This window comes from Galleria mellonella, unplaced genomic scaffold, assembly GCF_026898425.1.
Source record: "Galleria mellonella isolate WM207_F2 unplaced genomic scaffold, CSIRO_AGI_GalMel_v1 utg159, whole genome shotgun sequence".
In the NCBI taxonomy this organism is placed as follows: Eukaryota; Metazoa; Arthropoda; class Insecta; order Lepidoptera; family Pyralidae; genus Galleria; species Galleria mellonella.
Window position 1 is genome coordinate 3,526,888 of NW_026442004.1, and position 10,661 is coordinate 3,537,548.

Below are 10,661 nucleotides of genomic sequence, written 5' to 3' on the forward strand. Positions count from 1 at the left end.
CGTTGCAGTTTGCTCCACTTAACATTCAGTGTCTATTATATTACTTCAATCGGTTTATAAATAAAAAGTTATATCAATCTAAAAAATTCACATCTAAAATGTTATAAAATAACCGATCAGTTGAAATGGCTGATTTTTACATGTATTGATTTTCGAAAATACTGTCTATCGGGTCGAATCGCTAGTATTTAATAAATCCAAATATATATATATATATATATATATATATATATATATATATATATAAGTACGTTAGTAGTGGCGTAACAATAGGGTGGCAGGCTTTTTTTACATTGTACCTGAGTATTTTATTTTATTTAAATAGTATTTTTTTACTGATAGAGCCTCATCAAAAGAATTTGCCACGGGCCCCAAATGGTATAGTTACGCCACTGTACATTAGTTATATGAGTATAACTGTCAATTAGTAGTTATTGTAATATTTAAAATGTACCGTATACTCCTCATATCGGCACGTTAAGTCTTTTTTATGTAAATAAAAATAATCGAATACTTCTTTAATTATATACTAGTTGACATACTAGTATGTCACAAGAATATGAAAATCTAGGAATTTTATAAAATATTGAGTAATCACGAAGTAATGTTGCAACGCTATCTTGTCCTGAACTAAGCAGAACTTGTCCTATTAGTACTGGACTCTGTACATATCATACATAGAAAACATTTAGATCAATTCAAATGAACATAGGCAACTCATTAATACAAATGTTTGTATTGTGCGGGAAGCGAATCCGGGACAATCGGAAAGTAAGGCGCGAAATAAATATCGGCCCACTACCAAAGAAATCACGAAAGATGTAAAAAATCTAGTCATACGTCTGTTTCTTGAAAAATCTAGTTATTGGGCATTATACTAACAATTATGTTCTGTGATATGTCATTTTACCAAAGTAAATGTAGTGAAATGGCAAAAGAGGAACGAATATTTATTACATTCGATCCTTTGCTGTATAAGAAATACATATATAAGTACATAAAGATTTTTACCTGAATTAGGCATTAATTTTGTTTCTTTTCTTACGTTACCAACCTTTTTTCCGTTTCCCGTAGTAAGTAAATGCCTTAGCGACACGATATACAGGTAAGGTAGCCTATTGTGGCCAACCTATTAAAAAATAAGTGTAGTATTTAGGTATGGAATTAGTGGTATTATTTTTGTTTTCATAATTACCATAAAAAATCATATGCATAATGAATAATAATAATAATGACGGATAATGGCTGAAATGATGATGATGATGACTTTTTATCCTAAACTTTGATTTACGAATTAAAATAAATTTGGTACACAGATAAGTTATATCCTAAGTTAACATACAGAATATGCGAATTAACGCAAGCAAAGCCGCAGGATACAGGTTGTAATTTACAATTTATTTATTTTCAGAAGTATTGGCGTTTATAGAAACAACCCGAGGCAGTAGACTGTTGTATTACAAAGGTTATACCTTCCACCTGAAGATAGGCCATGGAGAAAAACAGTCTTGGAGGTGTTCACAGCACTCGAAAACGCGTTGTCGCGTAATTCTTACGACTGTTGAGGACAATTTGGCCAAAATAAAACACGAACACAATCATCCGCCTTCAGAAAAAATCATTCATAATCGTTTTAAGTAATAATATCAGTATGTTTAAAATTTTTTAAAACAACACATTTTTGGTGCCTCGTTCATATTGAATTTAATATATTATAAAGTCACAAAAGATTCATGCGCTTTTATTTGACACGCATATTAAGAGGATCAGAAAATATGTGTCCGCCATTTTGTGATGGCGGCCATCTTGTAAATATTACAATGCTGAATATTGTACTGTCGCGACTAAAGGTATATATTTATTTTTATATATATATATATATATATATTTTGTTATATATATAATTAAATTTCATAGAATAATTTAATTATAATTAAATGATTAAAAATTAATTTGTTCACCACATGCCTTATGTTAAGGTAATACATTAATTGCATCGGAATCTTTAAAATTTGGATATGAAGCATTTGGATTTTAAACAAATTTTATTGCATAATCTAAATTTATGTGGCTTAACACCAGTATTCAGTAGGGAGGTCAAAGATATGGCATGGAATAGAGCTGGCTGGAAGAGATTGCATGAATTAGTTGAACAAGAGGAAACAGTTAAATAAGAAAAAAACACCAGTATGCGTTCTCCACTAATCAACCATTGAACAAATACATTTAATATATATTTTAAATTTATATATTTTAAATCTTTTCCAGATCACGTGAGCTACGTACAGACTAGCCGTGGTAGACTGCTGCGTTACAAAGGTTATACATTTCATTTGAAGTTGTACCACGAAGTAAAATGTACATGGCGATGTTCGCAATACATGACCGCGCGTTGTCGCGCCACGCTCATCACCGTCGATGATGAGTTCTTTCAAATGAAGAACGAACACACTCACCCGCCAACTGATATATATCACCATTTTAGTACAGATCATTAATAATGAAATGATAACATCCTAACTTTTAGGTGATAAAATTTTAACGTCCATAGTAGTATAAAATTCAAAGAAAAAGTAATATAATTCAAAAGTTTCCTGGAATTTGTTCTACAGAGGAATAACACCTGAGTCGTCAGGAATGGCAACGCATGAGAATGACATACTCTGCTATGTTCATGGTACTGATCATGTCTATAGGCGACGGTTACCACTTTCCATCAGAAGGTGGGCCTTCAACGTTACTGCCATTGTAAGTTTCATAAAAAAAATCTATAATAAGTTTACTATTGTAATCTTTTAAAGCAAACAATGAATAATATCTATTTATCTATAAATAATAATGCGTCGTATTAGCTGTCTGCGAATTGTCGTTGATGGTCAGCATCTATTATGGCCATGAAATAGTAAACAAATAAACAGATTTAGAGAAGTTTAGGTTTGTTTAAATTTAAAAAGGAAAGATAAAAGTTATTACACTGTGAAAGAGTTCCTAATAGATAAACTGTAGTTTATCTGTTGGGTTACTAATTTACATAAAATAAACCGATGAATATAGCTATCTCACACTGCTTCTTGAAGTCTATGTAAGTTTATTGTAAATACTTTATATTTATTTGTAAATATGTCATCTATAAAATTTACTTATAATTACTACAAACAAATAAATAAATAATTTTATCCTAAACAGTATGATTTTTATTCACCGTTTCTCAAATGATCATTTCTTAATAAAACACTCACATTCATTATTACTGCGATAAGGTACACACACAATTCATAAAATTTCCATTATACATAGGCATACATATACATGTACATATGCTTCCTTAAAAAGTGTTGTAAACATTTTTTGTAATAAGATGGTAACTTACCTAACCTAACCTAACTGGGCGGAAAGGGGGGAAAGGGATTGTTAGCAATGGAGTTTGACAGCCCCATTGTTAGCAATATGCCCTATCAGATCGACCTCCACGTGGTTCCCCCTGGAAACCATCGTGAACAATTCTTGTTGAATTCGTCACGATGGGCTAACTGACCTATTTCATCCTCACCTATCATCTTTCACTGGTGCCCCGCCGGTGTATACCGATAGCGTGGGTAGTGTTACCATTCCATTATCACCCATAAAAAAAACTGGGCCGGAAAGGAATTATTAGTAATGAGGTCTAATATCCCCATTTTTAGCAATATACCCTTTCAGGTCGACCTCACGCAGTTCCCCCTGGAAACCATCATGGTTAATTCTTGTCGAATTCATCATAGTGGGTCAACTGATCTGCATTCATTCTCATTTGTCATCTGTCACTAGTGCCTCGTCAGTGTATACCGATAGCACGGGCGGGGTTACCATTCCATTTTCACCAATGAAAAAAACTAACCTAACTATATAATCGACGAGGAGAAAGGAATTGTTACTCGTAGTAATGGGAATTATTAGTCCCACTGTATGCAATATACCCTCTCAGATCGACCTCCACGTGATTCCCCCTGGAAACCATCGTTCTGAATTTCAAGTATTTTCAACACGATAGGCTAACTGACCTGCCTTTTCATCCTCACCTATCATCATTTACTGGTGCCCCGCTATCGTATACCATTAACACAAACAGGTTTACCATTTTATTATCATCTATTAAAAAAACTATGTCATATTTTGTTTTAGCGGCAGTATACGTCGTATCGTCGAGGGGAGCTCGCATGATATCCTTGTCTGGATACCTGTACAGTCGGCACCGGGAGCAAGGACCCAAAACACGCTGGCACTGTCGTACTCATTTCAACCGAGGATGTCCAGCTGTCGTATTCACCATAGACAACATGATAATAAAATATAAAAATACACACACACATCCCTCGTGCGACTCTAATAAAACACACACAGTTTGGCAACCAAACTGTTGATTTAATGATATGTAGACGACATACTCCAAAATAATACCACTTCTATAGTTCCACTAGTGAATTTATATTTATTTTCATATTAAATTTATGGCTATTAAACATTACATCAAGAGATAAAAATATTAATATAATAATAAGCAACCTTAGATTATATAGATAGAACAGTGATTCTCAACCTTTTTTTTGTTGCGGCACATATTTAACGATTTCAAAATTTGGCGGCACACAAAGAAAAAGATAAAAACTATTTACTTACTACAACACACTGCATAAATAGTTTATGACAAAAATTTTAAATATTTGCAAAATTTGGCGGCACACTTTTAAAATTTGGCGGCACACAAAAGTGCCGCGGCACAGTGGTTGAGAATCACTGAGATAGAGTGTCTCCATACAAATGCTTCGAGAAAAGCGAGACAACTTTTTCATACAATTTTGCGTGATAAATAGTTATGAGTGTTTCCTTTATAACTTCTATATTTATTTTGTTTTATGATTTTTGCATCTTTTTAATGTGACAAAACTAACTTTATTTATTAGTTAATTAAATATAGATACGTCAAGATACATTGTGTGCGTAAATATATAGAACACTGATAAAAACGAGTCAGCTAATGTGATGATTAGCTGACAAAAAATTGGCCCGTTTTTGAAACTCGATACTCTATCTGTATAATTTGAAATAGCTCTGAAAATATTTAATTACAAAAAGTTATTATACACTACGGGAATTTTTCAATGAGAAAATTTAATTATATTTATACCTATTTGTTTCAATATAGTAATGTTTTATTTATTTTATGTTAATCGACGATACATATATATAATGTAAAAATTTTGTTATGTACTTTATTAAATATTTATTAATGTGATTGCTGTGCCCTTCCAGGGTTCATGTTGATTCTTTACTTTTAATAACTTAAGACCTATATTGTTACAACATGAAATAGCAATAAATGATTGAATTGAATTGAATCTAAGGGTATAATAAAAACAGTTTTTTTTTTTTTAATATACTATATGGCTTCTTTCTAGCCATTACCAATGTAATTATTGTTATGTGTAATAATGTATCTTTATGTGGTTGAATGGACATATTCGACTTTTATATTGCAATGATAGTCTTTAATTATTACTTGTAAATATGGAATAACTAATGTCACCAATGTATCTTTCTATAAAAGGGCAGTAGCCCATTTTTGCCATACTGGCTCATTGGCTAAGAGTAGCGTTTTATTTTGAATTTTTGTTCTCTTGAAATTATATAATATTCTTTGTTTTTATTGTCATTTCATTTACTATACCAAACATTACCAGGTCATTCTTATATATTGTAAATCAAGCAGTGTAAATAATAATGATAATTTGTTTAATTTTTTTTTCTATTAATACATACATCTTTGTTTAAATATGGTATCAGCTAGATTTTATCTGATGATCTTTAAAGTAGAAGTAGATAGTAAATCGCAACGAGAAGTCTCTTACGAAGTAGCCAAAAAGAAACAATAATCGTATTATTATTCCTGCATAGTACTGGATCGTGTGAGGCTGACGCCATCTGGTGTCAAGTTTCTATGGCATCTATTTGTCTTTAGGTCTTTATCAATTTTCTATTATTCGCCTATAGTATAAGTCACATGTAATGAACTAGCAATAACCCGCTTTTTTATGAATGATGGACAATAAAAATATAATATCTTATTGTTTTGTTAAAACCGAGTAGGATATTTACAAATATCTTTCAGTCGAATCGAATAAATGAATTAAAAGTTGATAGATACCTAATATAAAATATAAGAACACACTGCACTTACTCCAAATCGCAAGGGATATGTCACCCTAATATAGAAAGAAGAAGAAGAAGAAAGAAATGGGCGATAACTCATACTATCAGTTTGTTAAAGTCTTATTCTTCTTCCAGTGCCAGTATTTGCTTTAACATCGCGGGGAGCCCGTGTGATATCTATGTCTGGGTACCTCTACAGCCGGCATCGTGTGCGAGGATCCAAAACGCGCTGGTACTGCCGAACTCACTACAACCGTGGTTGTCCAGCTGTTGTGTTTACCATAGACAATGTGATAGTGCGAGTTAATAATACACACACTCATCCCCCTCACGACTCTAACAAACATGTTGTTTGGCCGCCACTACATTGTTAATTTATGTATTAATTATTGTTATGTATAATTATGGAATTTTCCAATGTTATGTTAATATTTATTTAAATTGTTTGTGATATGTTTCTGTGAATAGTAAAATGCTTTATTTATATACAGACTATAAATTGAGATATATACAAATGTATAAATTGGAATTGTCTTTAATTTTATTTTAAAGTAATCGGGGATTAGAAAATGACTGAAAACTATTATTATTTTTATGGATTACAGCCAAGATAAAGACGAGACAGGTGAGCACACTTTGTGGTTAATTGATTTTGAGAATGTATCTTGTAAAATCTATAAATAACGGAAGACGAGTGATAATTTTGTTTACAGTTTTGCGAAATATCTAAAATCATCAGTGATTTAACCATTTAAATCGCAGTATAAGTATATGAAGAATGGCTTGGCAGCATAAAAAAAAAATCAATAACTTAAGGACCTTGATTCCTTCATTACTGAAGGTATTAACATCGTCTGAAAGACACGCATTTTTTCGATCTTATTCTAAACTTTAAAGCTTGAACTGCAAAAATGAATTATCTATCATCAATTACTGTATTTTAAAATTATTCATTACTTTGTACAAATGTCGTCGTGCCTTTGTCCTAATTGTGTTTCTGGCATGGAGCAGTAGTGTTTTCAAGAATTGACTTCCAAGTGGAAGGCTGTGATATAGTAGTAATTTTATAGGATAAAGAGATATACCTTGTCTTCAGGTATGCTGTACCTGAAGGAAGGATACATGAGTAATACCATGAGAATCACAGTGTATTATATAATAATTATAATATTTATTGAATCCAAAAATACAAGTTACAATTTTTTATTTGTTCCCAATACTTCTCACTAGGATTCCCTGTATCGTAAAGTCATAGGCCCTTTTCTGCTTACAAATCTTATTAACTAATTTATAACTAAATTATGAGAAGTTCGTGGTGCTGTTCATGTGTACAGGCGACGGTTACCACGTTCCATCAGGCAAGCCGTCAGCTTCTTTGCCATTTTGCCATTCTATGTATCCTCAAAAAAATCTCCAATAAGTTTCTTTTTGTGGCGGTCTAAAGGAGCTAGAGCCTATCATTGCTACTTGGAAGAGCCATCCCAATAATGAAATTTATAATTTTGGGAAGAAACGTATTCTATTTTACTACGTTATTTCATACTTTATTTCATTTCAGATTTTTTCTGTACACCGAAGGTTATGTGCTTAAATGGATATACATTCTCTAGACACAGAACGAGAGGGCTGCGGACTCGTTGGCATTGTTCAAAGCAAAAACAAGGCTGTCGCGCCTCCGTCACTACGATTGAAGGCATGATAGTTCGCTGCACGAATGAACACACTCATTAAAATCCCTAAAATGGCTAATGCTTGTTATGAAATTTATTTATTTATTTTATTTTATTTATATGCATTTGTACATTCACTTATAGATATTAGGTTATAACAAAAGGTACACAGGCGGACTTATCCTTTAAAGGAATTTCTTCCAGTCACCCTCGAGAACCCGAAAGGAGAAAATATTTATATTTATTGTAGGATATTATATACTATAAAAAGCATAACATATAAGGTGCAAAATTAATATTTTCAATAATAAAGATATACACATGTATATTTGTATATAGTAGTATATATTTGTCTTTTTTTTAATGCCCTTTACCGAATGGTTGTTTGGAAAAAAATACTCAGAGATAAGGCCGCCTTTTGTACTACACTATACTTATTGAAAATCCTGTAATATTGTTCCAAACAAGTGTTGTGTAAATAAATAAAATAAAATTGTAAGCACACAGTTTATTTGATTGAAACAAAGATCAATCAATTAATTGAGATTATTTCTTTCTAACGATGATGTTAATTTAATTATTTTACAGTAACTGTTTACAATCAGACGGGATGTATGCTTGTTTGCTACCTTTGTGGTATAAAAGAGAAAAAAATATTATGGCAACTTCTGTGGTCACTCGTGAGCTATCTTATGAAAGTACAATTATCGTTGCAGTTTGAGGATTCCTAAACAAATCAGTCATTAATCCTAGTTCACATTGCATTAATAATTTAGTAGAAAGCCGAGTAATTTCTTAAAAAATTCTCCATATTCGACTATAATTAAATATGATATGGAAATGTAAGTAATTTAAACTTGATTTTGACCGAATGACTTGCGCAAGCGACGGTTACCACTTCCCATTGGGTGTGCCATTAGCTTGTTTTCCGTTCTAAGTTACATAACGAAAATTCTGATAACATATTTTTTTTCAGTGCCTATATTCACAACGTCGTCGCGAGGCGCCCGCATTATTATGCTGAAGGGATACAGGTTCTATAAGCAGCTAGAGATTGGGGGGAAGTCAAGGTGGTTCTGCGGCAGTCACAGCCGCCGTGGTTGCAAAGCAGTCATCAACACCATAGAGAATGATATAATTATCAGATGCAATAATATCCACAATCACCCACCTCCTTTTATGTGAACAATAGGGCTGGATAATATACAGCATTATCTATATATTTTAGTTACAATATCTACCATATATTTTGAATATTGAATTTGTGGGGGGAAGAGATTGTTAGTAATGCGGAATACCGGCCCCGTTGCAAGCAATATATCATACCAGGTCGACCCCCACGTGGTTCCCCCTGGAAACCATTGTGGTTAATTTTTGATAAATTCATCACTACGTGCAAACTGACCTGCTTTATCCTCACCTATCATTCATCAGTGGTGCCCCGCCAACGTATACCGATAGTGCAGACAGGGTTACCATTCCATTATCACCCATAAAAAATTCACACCATATCCCACCCTTCAAACCGAAACACAGCCATGCAAACACAACTGCTTCACGATAGTAACGTTTAAATGGTTGTACAAAAATTGCATAAATTAATACGAAGTGTGGCCTCCTCTGTTATGGAGAACTTGCTGGCACCGATTATTCATAGAATCGATGACACTGTTATTGTTATCCTGTGGCAATTGCTCACAATGAAATTTTAGTAAGTCCATCAGTTGTTGGGTTGTTGTCACTCCATCCAAGTCGTTTAAAACACGTCTCTGCAGCATGTCCCATGCATGCTCGATAGGAATGAGATCTAGCAAATGTGCAGGCCAAGGCAATACCAGGATGTTTTCCCTTGCCAAGTATACTCATAATAATGAGGAGGTATTCCGTATTAGTAAACAATCCCTTATTTGGGAGAAAGAGATTGCTAGTAATGGAGTTTAACAGCCCCATTACTAGTAATAAATCCTATCAAGTCAACCTCCATGCGAGTCCTTCTGGAAACCGTCGTGTTTAATTATTGTTAAATTAGTCACGAGGGGCCAACTAACCTGCTTTCATCATCACCTATCATTCACTGGTGTCACGCCAGCGTATACCGATAGCACAGGCGGGGTTACCATTTCATTTGCATCCATTAAGAAATGCCTTCTCTCTGAATTGTTAGCGTTAGATTCTGGTAAGATACTCATTTCTAGTTTAGTAGCGCTTGAAAAGATTTTTTGTATACCGTTCTAGAAAAACCTACTAATAACAAAAAACGTTTACACATTTTTTTTAATGTATTTTTGAAAGCACTTGTATGGCTTTTGTATTGTAATGTAAACCGTGAATTAAACTTATAAATTAATAATAATAGTAAATTTTATACTTTTTTTTTCTAACCCGTAGATTTGTTTGCGTGAATTGGAATAAAATGTATTGTATATCCTGTTACCGTGTGGTCTCATCATAGAATGGGGCACCCCTTCGTTTCCCATTGGTGTCGACTAAGGAAACTTAACCTTTCTTTGCATAATAGTGGAAATTTCCATCATAACATTGAATGCCCAAAAATTATATAAAAGAATAAGTTCACTTTAAATAGATCGTGTCTGGATAACATTTTAATACACATTGCAGAAAAAAAACATAGCTGTCAAATTTATTTTTTTAACCATTTTTCCTTTAATTTTGAACATGAATTATATCACCTTGATTTATTTCACCAATAAAAAAAATCATGCAAAGAAGGGTTAACGGTCGAGGAATTGGAAGTCTAACCACCATTGCCAACCCGCCTGCCAAGCATGGCAACTACCGGCAAAC

The 10,661-nt window shown here is 33.0% G+C and overlaps 1 long non-coding RNA gene across 1 annotated transcript; it reads left to right on the plus strand.

Annotated features, from left to right (window-relative positions):
- Nucleotides 1-6,876: 6,876 nt before the first annotated feature.
- Nucleotides 6,877-8,358, plus strand: LOC128200138 (uncharacterized). Its single transcript, XR_008252549.1, has 2 exons — nt 6,877-7,027; nt 7,745-8,358. It is a non-coding gene; the product is annotated as an uncharacterized LOC128200138 (long non-coding RNA).
- The last annotated feature ends 2,303 nt before the right edge of the window (nt 8,359-10,661 follow it).